Source organism: Diospyros lotus, chromosome 11 (assembly GCF_014633365.1).
Source record: "Diospyros lotus cultivar Yz01 chromosome 11, ASM1463336v1, whole genome shotgun sequence".
Classification (NCBI taxonomy): Eukaryota; Viridiplantae; Streptophyta; class Magnoliopsida; order Ericales; family Ebenaceae; genus Diospyros; species Diospyros lotus.
Genome location: NC_068348.1, coordinates 13,911,102 through 13,924,959, shown reverse-complemented (window position 1 = coordinate 13,924,959; position 13,858 = coordinate 13,911,102). Strand labels below are relative to the sequence as shown.

At 37.7% G+C, this 13,858-nt stretch overlaps 1 protein-coding gene across 1 annotated transcript in view; it reads left to right on the top strand.

The window, feature by feature from the left end:
* Positions 1-11,479, top strand: part of LOC127813765 (leucine-rich repeat receptor-like serine/threonine-protein kinase At1g17230) — a 33,509-nt gene extending 22,030 nt beyond the window's left edge. Inside the window, exon 6 of the transcript XR_008026185.1 lies at positions 11,270-11,479. The gene's annotated coding sequence lies outside the window, so the exon portion shown is untranslated. The remainder of the gene's footprint in view (positions 1-11,269) is intronic.
* The last annotated feature ends 2,379 nt before the right edge of the window (positions 11,480-13,858 follow it).

The following is a 13,858-nucleotide window of genomic DNA, read 5'->3' as shown; positions in this document are numbered from 1 at the left end:
ACCCCGTATTAGAGATACAATTCTAGTCGTACGACCCATGACACGCGCCTAACTTTACCCGATCGTCTTATGTGTGCAGAGTCACCTCCCTTAAACTTAACTTGCTCTGATGCCAAACTGTAATGGCCCACCTCCCAGAGCCTTCTCGTGCACAAAGAGCATCTGTGAGAGGGTCATTACTTAAATGATACCAAACAATAACATAAGCCAAAACAAACTCACAACCCTTATTGAAACCATACCTTTTCTTTTACGTCATATAACTCATAATAACCATCCTTGCATAACTGTTTATAGCATGAGCCCACCTGGGCTTACATAACATACATCCATCTTAAAAACATAAACGCATTACTCTGACCCAGACACACGACACCCAGGATCTAGTTTCGGGAGAACTCTGCACTTGCTATCATGACTTGACGATCTGGGCCCAACTCTGTCGGACGCACCTGGGATCTCAGGATACTCTTACCTGGAATGATGGAAAGCAAACGTGAGTCACAAGACTCAGCAAGCTCATGGAAGAAAGGTTGTTGGTTAAAGATAAAACTCTTCCCATAACACCCCATGCAATTTATGCCAATGCAACGTCATACCATGTCATGTCTAATGCCTACTTTGTTTCAAATGTATAACCATAAAGTAAACTACACATAAATGGTCCTTGGGGCCCACATAACACACACTGGCGCCCAAGTCCACATACAAATCTACATAAATGGTCCTTGGGGCCCACATAACACACACACTGGCGCCCAAGTCCACATACAAACCTACATAAATGGTCCTTGGGGCCCACATAACACACACACTGGCAACCAAGTCCACATACAAACTTGTTAGTAACCCAATATAGGCTATTTTTCACTGCTCACACTGTGGGTCGTATCCCACTTTCCAATAATCACTCACATTGTGGGTTGTACCCCTCTTCCCAATAATCACTCACATTATGGGCCGTACCACACCTCCCATAATCACTCAAAGCCACACATCCTTACCATGCAATGCAACAAATAGGAAATGCAATGGCTTATGTAGCATAAATGTGATGACAAGGCCTCCATAAATCAAGCATCAGGCTATGCTATGCCCACATAGGAATGAATTCTCACATGCGATATGCTCTAAATGCACCGACTCACCTAAAGAACCCAAATTGGCTATTAGACCAACCAGGTCATGCAAATGCTTACACATCCCATCACACACAAAGCATGTCCCCCAAGTGAATGCAACCCAATCCCTATGCAGTACACATATCATGATATGCACAAACCAAGGCGGGAATCTAGTAGTACCAACTCTTGTGGCCCGTCTAACGCTTATCGTAGCAGCTGATGACTGGCGCTCATACATCCAGCCATCAACTGCCACGACTCACAGTCGACAGTCAGCGGCTTTGTATCCCATACCCTTAAGATACACATAGTTATCATTAAGCTCAGCATTTCATAAACTCCTCTCATGACTCATCATGCACTTGCGACACAATCATCAATATACCATTCTTTTTCTCATCTCCTATCATATTAATAAACCATTCACTTTCCTCATTAAACCCTTTAACAAAACCTCATAAGTCATACCAACTCTTTTAAGAACCTAACCCATCTAGTTCGGCATCATTCCCAAGGAAAGCAAAGCGATACAAAGCCTCGTGATGGACGAAATGAACAACACCAAGACATCATTCACTTAATTTATTTTATCTCCAATAAGCTCATTATTAACATATAAGTCATGGAATGGTTGCCACGCAGATTATCATTATTAAGTCGTGGAACCGAGTCATGGTGAGGGAGGGGTTTAAATATGAGAAACCACGAAGACTTTCACGGGAAATAAAGAACATGAAGAGAGGGTTAGGAGCTTGCCTTTAAACAGCCGCTTCCTGCCTCTTTTGTGCTCCCAATGTGAAGTAAAACATTTCCTAACAATTAATAAAATCGAGATTTAAATTAATTAAACCCAACTGCATAGAATAGATAATCCATTTGTATAAAATCTATAATTTAGCTACATAGCACTTATAGTAATTTTACTCACTTACCGGGATACTTTTAAACACCGAATAGCTGTAAAATCCCTTATTTTCTCTCATTTCTTCCCACTTTTTCCTCCATTTTCTGCTGGCCGAGCTCCATCATCTTCTCCCATCATTCCTCTCTCCTTCCTCTTGATTTTTGGCTCGAAATTGGCCAAAATTGGCCTTTTAAAACATAGTAGAATGCTACTTGGAGCGAAAGCGCAATGGGCAGCCCAAGGGCCGCCACGTGGTGCAGCCTGCAGCTGCTGCCTCGCCCCCACTGCCTTAGTGAAATGGCGCCGTTTTGGCGCCCTAAGGCTGATAAAAATTAGCCAATTTTCTCCAGCGCGGGCGAGCCTCCTCGGGATCGATTCCCCCTCCTTCACCCGGCCAGCCTCGCGCGCGACCACCCGCGCCACAACCATCTTCAACATATACATGCCTCTCAATAAATTTAAGGTGACCCTCGGTCCCTTTTTCTGGATTTGCACCAGCACCCAGAAACTCCTGAAATTCACACACACCCCCACACCTCATTTCCTTTTATTACACTTATACCCCGAACATTCCAAAAAATCTACCAATTTAATTTCTCATTATTTTCGTAAATACTCCCAAAAAATTTAGTTAATTGCCTTAACTTCCTATTTCCACAAAACAACATAAATTATTATTTATCCTCAAACACTGAAATTAATAACTATTATTTATCTCCAAATTTTAAGATGTTACAGTACACATGCTAGCACACGATATGAAGTGCTCCATATAAAGTCGTGCTCCATGCTCACATCAGTATGTATGCGCATAAATGTCACATAATAATGCTAAACATGCCACATGATAATCATCAATTATATTGGAATGTAATGATTCTACTAATTGAGGGTATGGGCATATTCGATTCATCATATTTGGCATGAGAATTTAATATTTGGAAATATTGAATAATTAAATTTAAATAAAAACTTTGATTAAACATCACTGGAAGTTAACTTGGATTTCTGGAAAAGCCATCCAGATATCAGGAAGGATACTTGGATATGAGGGAAGACACCTGGATATGAACCAAGTCATCTGGATACACTAGAACTTTATAACACGTGTTATTCGATATGCTGAGATGTATTCAGATATAGCATAGGACATCCAGATATGATTTAGGTCATCTAGATATCTCACAAAGGCATTCGGATGCTATAGGAGACTATTTGAATATGAAATTCAACTTTTGAGAGAAAGACATCCGGATATGAAAATGAGGCATTTGGATATGTTGGACCTATCCGAATACATGAAGAAAGCATCCGGATATCATTTGCAAAATACTAAAGACTCATTCGAATATGAACCAAGATATCTGGATATCACTCACAGAGAATAATAAACACATCCGAATACGCTCAAGGCATCCGGATATTACTCACAATAGGCACTAGACTCATCCAGATGTGATACAAACCATTCGGATATATTACTGAAGCTATCTGGATATGCCCAAGGGCCATCTGGATGTCACTCACAGAACTAACAAGCCATCCGAATATGCACATAGACCATCCGGATGTCACTCACATAAAACGTTTTGACTTATCTGGATAGCCTCTAGCCCATCTGGATGCTACTCACATGATCTGATCAACCTATCCGGATATGAGAGCTCACATCAGGATGTCTGCAAATATAATTGACGAACATGAACGATTACAATGACTCTATTCTTGATCAAAATCTAACATTACTACACAATTCCAAATTAAGTCTTGGGAAAACAAATCCCAATTGATAAGAAACAATATCAGGGATGATTCAAGGATTATATTTGATTGAATCGCTATAAAAAATCATGCATAACTTGTCAAAATCTCACTGTTATATGCATATATATATATATATATACACGTATCTGCTTACTGATATAAATTCTGAAAACTTAAACAAGAGTTCTTGGATAAACTGAGAACGGACTAACATGAATATGTAATGAAAGGAATTACAGTGAGGATACTTGCCTTATGATCTTGATCGAATTAAACACTTTCAATGAAAATCTCTTATACCAAGACACTACTACCTCTTATTGGCTCTCTGTTCTTAACGCGACGTGAAGAAAAGTATGGCTAATGGACTATATATAGACATAAGAAGCCTTAGACACCGTCACTCTCCTTCTATAACTTGGAGTCCTTATTCTTAATTAACTTGGACTATATATATAGACATAAGAAGCCTTAGACACCGTCACTCTCCTTCTATAACTTAGAGTCCTTATTCTTAATTAACTTGAATACTTCAAATCTAAATCTTCTCACGCATGGATTCTCCCAATTACATAATATCACGAAATAACTTTAATTAAATAATTAAATTCTAAAGACAATTTCTTAAATGACCATCATGTCCTTGCATTTAATTTCCACATAATTAAAATGCCTTTAAAATTTTTTTCTTCTCATTTAAAAATTCTCTAAATTGCGACATTAAATATTTTATTGGTAAAAATCCTTTAAACATTAATTTAAAATGCCTTTAATAATTCTTAATAAAATCTAACCCCTCTAATGGGTTGTTACAAACTTCTTTTGGCTAGCTTCACTTTGGATACTTGCTTGAAGGAAATTACCACAAGGAGGAAGTCTCCTAACCACCACCAAAACAGGGGAAAAGCCAAGCAAAGAAAAAGAAGATGAAGAAGAAGAAGGAGAAGAAAAAGAAAAAGAAGGAGAAGAAGGCTACAGGCTACACAAATGAGCCCCATTTTCTCCCCTTTAAACACACTTTTCTTCCTACTTTGCCCTCTTCACTTCTTGCATAATTCCCCATATGTTCCTCCTTAACTCTATATACGTACACACAATTTCATTCTTCCTATTTTCCTTTTTTATAAATGGGCTCAAGCCCAAACCAATTCATCCTTCACATATAGTTTAAGCCCAACTCACTTAATTAGGCCCAACATCTCATAAAACCCAATGGCTTATTGCCAACTTAGCCTAACACTTAAGGCTCAAAAGATCCATTTTTCACTTGGTCCTTAAGCCCAACTCACTTAGTTAGGCCCAACATCTCATAAAACCCAATGGCTTATTGCCAACTTAGCCTAACACTTAAGGCCCAGAAGATCCATTTTTCACTTGGTCCAATCCATTTCATTTAAAATTAACTATGGATTAAATCTATAGATAGTTAGGCCCAATCTAACTTCATTAAACCCATAATCTATTTTATTTGATTTCAAAATAATGCCATTATATATAAACATATACACTAAACTGAAATAAATATCACTAATGACATAGACCCGATAACGGGTTGTTACATGATTTATTGTGATTAAATCAAATAAATGTCATGTGATCAATATGATTTTGATTAGTTAAAGACTAGCCACAACATCTTTAATTAATTAAAATTATATATTGAGTTGCAAAAGTCACGTAAAGTTAAATGACATTAATTGTGATTAATCATATTTAATACAATAAATTTTATCCTACAAGAATTTTGTTGTATTTGTGTGATTAATTAGGATGTGATAACAAATTATTTTCTTAATTTACCCACAAGAATTAAGAAAAGGAATATAATTTGTCAGTCACATCATGAAGTATACATTATGAATCAATTTAAATATAGTAGTTTAGCCCACAAGCAACTGTTATATGTTAGTGATTCATAATTGTTGAATGCTTTACATTGGTAAAACATGACATTAAGTTATAGTAGCCTCGCATTCAATTACATGAGCATGATTATATGTTTTATTCTTGCAGTTGCTTTACCTGTGAATTTATCTGATATGAAGTGTGATGTTCTCGATTTGAATGGTGATAACTATAAGGAGTGGAAGGAGAGGATCCTTCTGCAATTAGGGTGCATGCTAGTATTTGTGGTTCAATTCCACAATGCAAAATAGTTAATGAATTGCTGAAGGCTATTGATGAACAATTTGAGTCTTCAGACAAGGCGCTTGCCAACACCCTAATGGCAAAGTTATCATTAATGAGGCTTACCGGTATTAATTGTGTGCGCAAGCACATCATGAAAATGAGGGACATTGCAGCTCAACTAAAATCCCATGAGGTTACGATGTTGGATTCTTTCCTTGTGCATTTCATTTTAAACTCTCCCCCACAGTAGTATGGTCCCTTTAAAATTTCTTATAACACACATAAAAATAAATTGTCTATTAATGAACTATTGACCATGTGTGTTCAAGAAAAAGGTAGGCTGATTATGGAAATGGGAGAGAGTGCTCATATGGCCACTCAAGGAAAGAATAAGGCTACTCAAGCAAGGCGTAAAGGAAAAGGTAAAATACCCATCCAGCCTAAAAAGAAGGAATCCAAGTGCTTCTTCTGCAAAAAGAAAGGACACCTAAAGAAGGATTACCTCAAATTTAAGACATGGCTTGAGAATAAAGGTAATCTAACCTCACTTGTATGTTATGAATCTAATATGATTGATGTTTGTCATAACACATGGTGGATTGGTTCTGGTTCTACAATCCTTGTTGCAAATACCTTGCAAGGTTTTCTAAACTAGAGGAAACTAGTGGGAAGTGAACAAAGCATCTATTCAGGTAACAAGATGCGTTCACATGTGGAGTCAATTGGGACATGCAAGTTGACTTTACATTTTGGCTTTGTTTTAGATTTAGAAAAGACTTTTTATATTCTCAGTTTCATTCCCAATTTAATTTCAATTTCCACACTCATACCCTTTGGATATTCCTTTAATTTTATCAAAAACTCATTTAATTTATTTTATAAATCTGAGCTTGTTGGGAATGGTACATTGTTTGATGGTCTTTTCAAAATTAATTTGCAAAATAATGCCTCTTATAATGTAATGCATGCCCATATCAATGCATGTATTAAAAGATGTGTAATGAATGATGATTCCTTTATGTTGTGGCATAGGAGATTGTGACATATCTCCATTGAGAGGTTTAGAAGATTAGTAAATGATAGAGTACTCAATGCTCTTGATTTTACTGATTTTCATACTTGTGTGGACTGCATAAAGAGAAAGGAAACCAATAAGTCAATGAAAGGTGCCAAAAGGAGTACAGAAATATTGGAGATCATACATATGGATATTTGTAGTCCAGATAGGACTCGTATGGTCAGACATACTTCATCTCATTTATTGATGACTATTCACAATATATGTATCTCTACTTGCTTCATAATAAGAATGAAGCATTAGATGCCTTTAAGGTTTTCAAGGCAGAAGTAGAGAAACAATGTGCTAAGCAAATTAAGATCATGAGGTCCGATCGAGGTGGAGAGCATTATGGAAGATACACTAAGGATGGACAAACATTTGATCTATTTGCTAGGTTTCTCAAGGAAAATAGGATTGTGGCCCAATACACTATGCCAGGGTCTCCAGACTGGAATGGTGTAGATGAAAAGAGAAATTGAATATTATTGGACATGGTGAGAAGTATGCTTAGCAGCTCCAAGCTTCCTAAATTCTAGTGGACTAAAGTTTCTAAAACAACCGTGTATATATTAAATCGGGTTCCAACTGTAACATCCCAAAATTTGAAGATAAATAATAATTATTAATTCTAGTGTTTGAGGTCATTGTTGAGCATTTGGAGATTTAAGGAAAAATCATAATTTATATTATTTCGAGAAAATGGGAAATTAAGACAATTAATTAATTTATTTGGGAATATTTACAAAAATAATGGAAGAATTAAATTGGTGGATTTTTGGGAATGTTCGGGGTCTAAGTGTAATAAAGAAAAAAAAGGTGTGAGGTGTATGTGTGTGAATTCTGGAAGTTCTGGGGGTGTTGGTGCAATTTTCGAAAGAGGACCGAGGGTCCCCTTAAAAATACCACACGCAATATATGTGTGAGGATGGCAGCCAGCGCGGACGGTTGCGTGCGCATGTGTGAGGGAGGTGAGCATGGGTTCGATCCCGCGTGGAGGCCGTGTGCATGAGGAAAAATGGCTGAATTTTTCAGCCAAAGGGGAGGGTTGAAATGACACTGTTTTTGGCCCAAGGGGGTGGCTTCTTTTGCGAGGCCTAACGGCTACCATGTGGCGCACGTTGGACCATTCTTTTTGTGTCTTGCCGAGTAGCCTCTGTGCATGCAATATAAAGCTGATTTCGGGCATTTTCGAAGCAAAAGGTAGAGAGAAATGAGAGGGGATTTGCTGCTGGCCAAGCCCCATTTTCTTCTCCTATTTCTTCCCCTCAATTCCCCTTTCATTTCTCTCTGCATTCTGTTATGAAAATGGCCAAAATCAGAGAAGAAAAGGGGGCTCAGCCAACATCAAAGAAATGGAAGAAAGGGGTGTAAAGTGAATGAAATTGGAGTTATTTGGCGTTTAAAATTCTTAGGTAAGTTGGTAAAAATTAATATAAGCATTATATGTTTAGATTATGTATTTTATGCAATTAGATTTGATTATTATGTGCCTCGATCTTATTATTTTTCATAAAATGTTTTACTTCGCAGCAGGAGTGCCAAGAAGGCAAGAATCGCCCGTTTTAAGGCAAGCTCCTAACCCTCTTCTCATGTTCTTAATTTCCTGTGAAAGTTTCTGTGGTTTCTCATATTTTATTCCCTTCCTCACTGTGACTCGGTTCCATGCATTCATAATGAAAATTCGCGTGGTAACCATTCCATGACTTTTATGTTATTAATGGGTCTATTGGTGATGGAATAAGCTAAGTAAATGGTTTCTTTGTGTCGTTGAGTTCGTCCTTCACAGGGGTTTGTATCGCTCCGCTTCTCTTGGGAATGATGTCGAACCCTTTTGGGTTAAGTTCTTAGCAGAATTGGCTATGGTTTCAAGGGGTTATATTAAGAGTCCTAATGATAAAAGGATAATGATAAATGATAAGAGTGATGAAGCAGTTTCTTATGTACGGGAAGAGTCGAGAACAAGAATGGTATATTGGTGTTTATGTTGCCAAGTGTATGACGAGTTATGGGGGAAGTTTATGAAATGTTGAGTCTAAAGCATATAGGTCTAATGATGGTTATGTGTGTCTAAGGGTACGGGGTACAAAGCCACTAGCTATCGATCATGGGTCGTTGTTGTAATGACCCATTAGAGAGCTCAGTATTTATTTAGAATTATTTAAGAATTTAATTAAGAGAATTTGCCAATTAATTGTTAATGTGGCAATTTAGATTTTTAATTGAGAAAATAGTTTATAAATAACATTTAATTATATTCATTTATGTAGAATTTAAATGCAAGGACATGATGGTCAATTATGAAATTGTTATTAGAATTTAATTATCTAATTAAAGTTATTATGTTTTGAGGAGTCCAAACGTGAAATAGCTTTGGGTTTGAAGTCTCCTAGTCCTAGTAAGAGAGGGTTTAAGAGTCTCCAAGTTTGAATAGGAGATGGAGATGGGCTTTAGGGCTGCTTAGTATATATATATATATCTATATATCTATATATATATATAGATTATGAGATTTGCTCTTCTCACACCACATAGAAGAAAAAGCAGAGAGTTAAGAAGCAGTCACAGTGAGTTCAAGGCTTTGCATAGAAGGCTCTCGTGAGATCATTGAGTCGATTAAGGAGATCATAAGGCAAGTATCTATCTCTGTAAACCTTCCTTACGGGATTATGATTTAGTATTTCTCTCAGTTCTTCAAGCTATTCGGTCTGTTCTACCAGATTGTTATCAGTTACAGAATATATATATATATGTTTACAGTGAATGCATGAGATAAATGTGCATGAGTTATACAGCAATTCTTCCAAATATCATTGTTGAATCATCTTTAATGTTGTTTCATACTAGTTGGGATTTGTTTTCCCAAGATTTTATTCGGAATGGTGTAGTTTTGTTAAGTTTGAATCAAGAACGGAGTCTCTGTGTTCGTTTGTTTTTGGGTTTAAAAGTTGCAGACATCCGGATAGGTTCCCTCATATCCGGATAGATTTTTCAGAGCATGTGAGTAGCATCCGGATAGGTTATAGGCTATCCGGATGGGTCAAAAAGTTTTATGTGAGTGACATTTAGATAGCTCCTGTTCATATCCAGATGACCTAATGATATCCGAATGCTTCGTTTTCATATCCGGATGTGTCCAGCAGTGATTGTGAGTAGTATCCGGATGCCTTGAGTCGCATCCGGATGCGTTTAGTTGTCTGTGAGTGATATCCGGATGCTTTGTGTTGTATTCGGATGAGTCTAAGGCTTTCTGTGAGTGATATTTGGATGCTTTGTGTCGTATCCAGATGAGTCTAAGGCTTTTTGTGAGTGATATTCGGATGCTTTGTGTCGTATCTGGATGAGTCTAAGGCTTTTAGCGAGCGATATCCGGATACTTTGTGTTGTATCCAGATGTGTCCAAATATGTATGTGTCTTGTATCCGGATGAGACATTACTCATCCGAATGGCTCTCACAACCTATCCAAAGTTCATGTGTCTTGTATCCGGATGGGTGAATTCCATATCCAAATGCGCCTAGGGTGTATAACACTCACACCGAAATTCCATCTTTTCTCATATTTGGTTCTAATATTTTCAAAACTCTAATGTTAAGCGTGCTCGGGTGGGAGTAATTCTATGATAGGTGACCCCCCTGGGAAGTCTTCATGTTGCAACTCTTAAAATAAATAAATAAATAAATAATTAAATAATTAAGTAAATATTAGTAAATTGAGTATTTCAAGGGAAAATACGAGTAAATCTTGTATTCCAATATATTGAAGATCAGATTATATGATTAACATTTATTAGGACATGATCATCATTATTTTTGTGAGATTATGTGCATACATCTTGGTATGAGCATTGAGCATGACTTTCTATGGAGCACTACATATCGTGTGCTAGCATGTATGTGAGCATTGCATTATGTGCGCTAGGTGGCTAGTCCGCGAGGATCTCACCAGATTAAATTTCAGTTTATGTTTTGCTCGCCTGATGTCGACCAGGGGGCTAGGGGCATATTGCACACAGTATATGCTTACAGCTTTTATGTTTGTAGGATTCAGATCAGTTAGGTATGTATTACAGTTATGTGGGCCTATGAGCCAAAGTTGCATACCTACATTTAGTTTATAGTTTATGTGCATTACATCTTGTAAATGCAATCCAGTGATTATTATATCTCTCAGTACAAGTTCAGTAAGTATTTTATCAGTATCGATATTCTTCGATTCAGCTTCAGTTATTATTTCCAACTTATTACTTGCTGAGCTTTGTACCTCACCTTGTACTTTTCACCATTCCAGGTCTTAGCGGGGGAGTACCAGATGTGGGGCCTAGCAGCAGTGTTCAGTAGTGTGTGTACGTGGAGCCGCTCAAGACCAAAGATGTCTCGGAGTTGTTAGTTTTATAGTGTTTGTCAGTTTAGTATTAGTTTATATTTCAGTTGAGGGATTTTCCCTTAGTTAGAGTTTATGGTTTTCAATTTATGTTGACTCGGAGTTTTATTTCAGTTGATTGAGATATTTTTTATGGTATCAGATTTCAGTTTATCAGTTAGTTTTATTTTATTCTCCGTAGCACCTCTTCTTGGGCAGTTCTAGGAGATGGGGTGTTACAGTGACAGTCGATAGCTAGATGTATGGGAGTCAGTCATTAATTGTTGTGATAAGCGCTAGACGGGCCAGAAGAGCTGGTACTGCCAGATTCCCACCTTGGCCTTATGCATATCATGATGTGTGTGCTGCATGGGGTTTGGGTCACATTCATTAGTGGGACATGCTTTGTGTGTGATGGGACGTGTGAGCATTTGCATGACCCGGTTGGTCTTATAGTCGGCTTGGGTACCTTGGGTGAGCCGGTACATTTAGAGCATTTCGCATGTGTGTATTTTTATGTGGGCGTAGCATGGCTTGATGCTTGGTTTATAGGGGCCTTGACATCACGTTTATGCTGCGAAAGCCATTGCATTTCTTATCTGTTGCATTGCATGGTGATAATGTGTGGCTGAGTGATGGAGATGGGTGTGGCCCACCACGGAGCGTATGCCGCGGAAGTGGCCCATGACGGTGGGGAATGATTTGGTGTATACTCCATGGGTGTTCTTTGAGACATCGGGGAATGATCTGGTGTATACCTCAAAGGTTTATGGATATGGAAGTTGGTGGGCCCGGTGGGGAATGATCTGGTGTATAGTCCATAAGTGTTCTTTGAGATTTCGAGGAATGATCTGGTGTATACCTTGGAAGTCTATGGTAGCCGATATTGGGTTGCTAACAGGTTTGGGTGCCAATGTGCGGCTTCTGTGGGCCCCAATGACCTTTTATGTGTAGTTTACTTTATGTATGTGCATTTAGAATTTAGACATGTGTTGAGCATGACATGGTGTGTCGTTGCATTGGCTTGAATTACAAGGGATATTGGGGTGGAGTTATGTCTTTAACCTACAACCTTTCTTTCTAGAGCTTGCTGAGTCTTGTGACTCACGTTTGCTTTCCATCATTCCAGGTAAGAGAATCGCCTGAGATATCAGGTACATTCGACAGGAATTGGGTCCAGATCGCTAAGTCATGATAACAGGTGTAGAGTTCTCTCGAAACTAGGTCCTGGGTGCTGTTTAGGTTTTGCCGGGTTATGTAACTGAGTTATGGGACATGGTATGTATGGTTATGTAAGGATGCTCATGAAATGTTATGTGGTAAAAAGGCTATGATTTTTATTGTGTTGAGCTTAATGTGTGGTTATAGCATGCGCAAATGTTTATATCATTTAAATAATGACTCTCTTACGGATCCTCTTTGGGCAGGGGGAGGCGGGCCGTTACACCAACCAAGGCTGTCCCTAAGATGCCATTTGAGTTATTAAGAGTTGGAAACCGAGTTTGCAACATATACACACTTGGGGATGTCCATCTGAAGTAAAAGTTTATAATTCACAAGAAAGGAAACTAAACCCAAGGACTGTAAGTGCGTATTTAATTGAATATGTGAAAAAATCCAAGGGATGTAGATTCTATTGTTCATCTCATGTCACTAGGATTGTGGAATCAAAAAATACAAAATTTCTTGAGAATGACTTGATTAGTGGGAGTAATCAATCTCAGAATTTGGCCTCTTTTGAGAAAGATTATTTAGATATTCTAACTCCCATTTCAAGTGAAAGATTGACTAAAGTTCATAGTACTCCTCAAGATCAAATGGGTGTTATACAACCAGTCTTTGATATTCCACAAATTGTTGATAGTTCTAGAAGATCCAGTTGTGGAAGATACTCCTCAAAATGATATTGACACAACATTAAGTAGATCAACTAGAATAAAGAAATCAGCCATACCTAATGACTATATTGTGTATCTTCAAGAATCTAACTATAACATTGGAGCTGAAAATGACCTTGAAACGTTTTCACAATCCATGAGTTAAAATGAATTCAAATTGTGGTATGATGCTATGAAAGATGAGATGAATTCCATGCCAACTAATGGAATCTGGGATCTTGTCGAGTTGCCTAATGGGGCCAGGGCCATTGGTTGTAAATGGGTCTTTAATACTAAGAAAGACTCATTAGGAAACATTGAAAGATATAAGGCAAGACTCATTGCTAAAGGATTCACTCAAAAGAAGGAATCGATTACGAGACTTTCTCTCTTGTATCCAAGAAAGATTTTTTCCTTATAATAATGGCATTAGTAGCACATTTTGATTTTGAATTGCATCAAATGGATGTGAAAACTACATTCCTTAATGGAGAATTAGAGGAAGAGGTTTATATGAAACAACCAAAAGGATTCTCTTCTAGTGATGGTGAGCATTTGGTATGCAAACTTAAGAAATCCATATATGGATTGAAACAAGCCTCTCGACAATGGTACTTAAAATTTCACGATGTTATCTCTT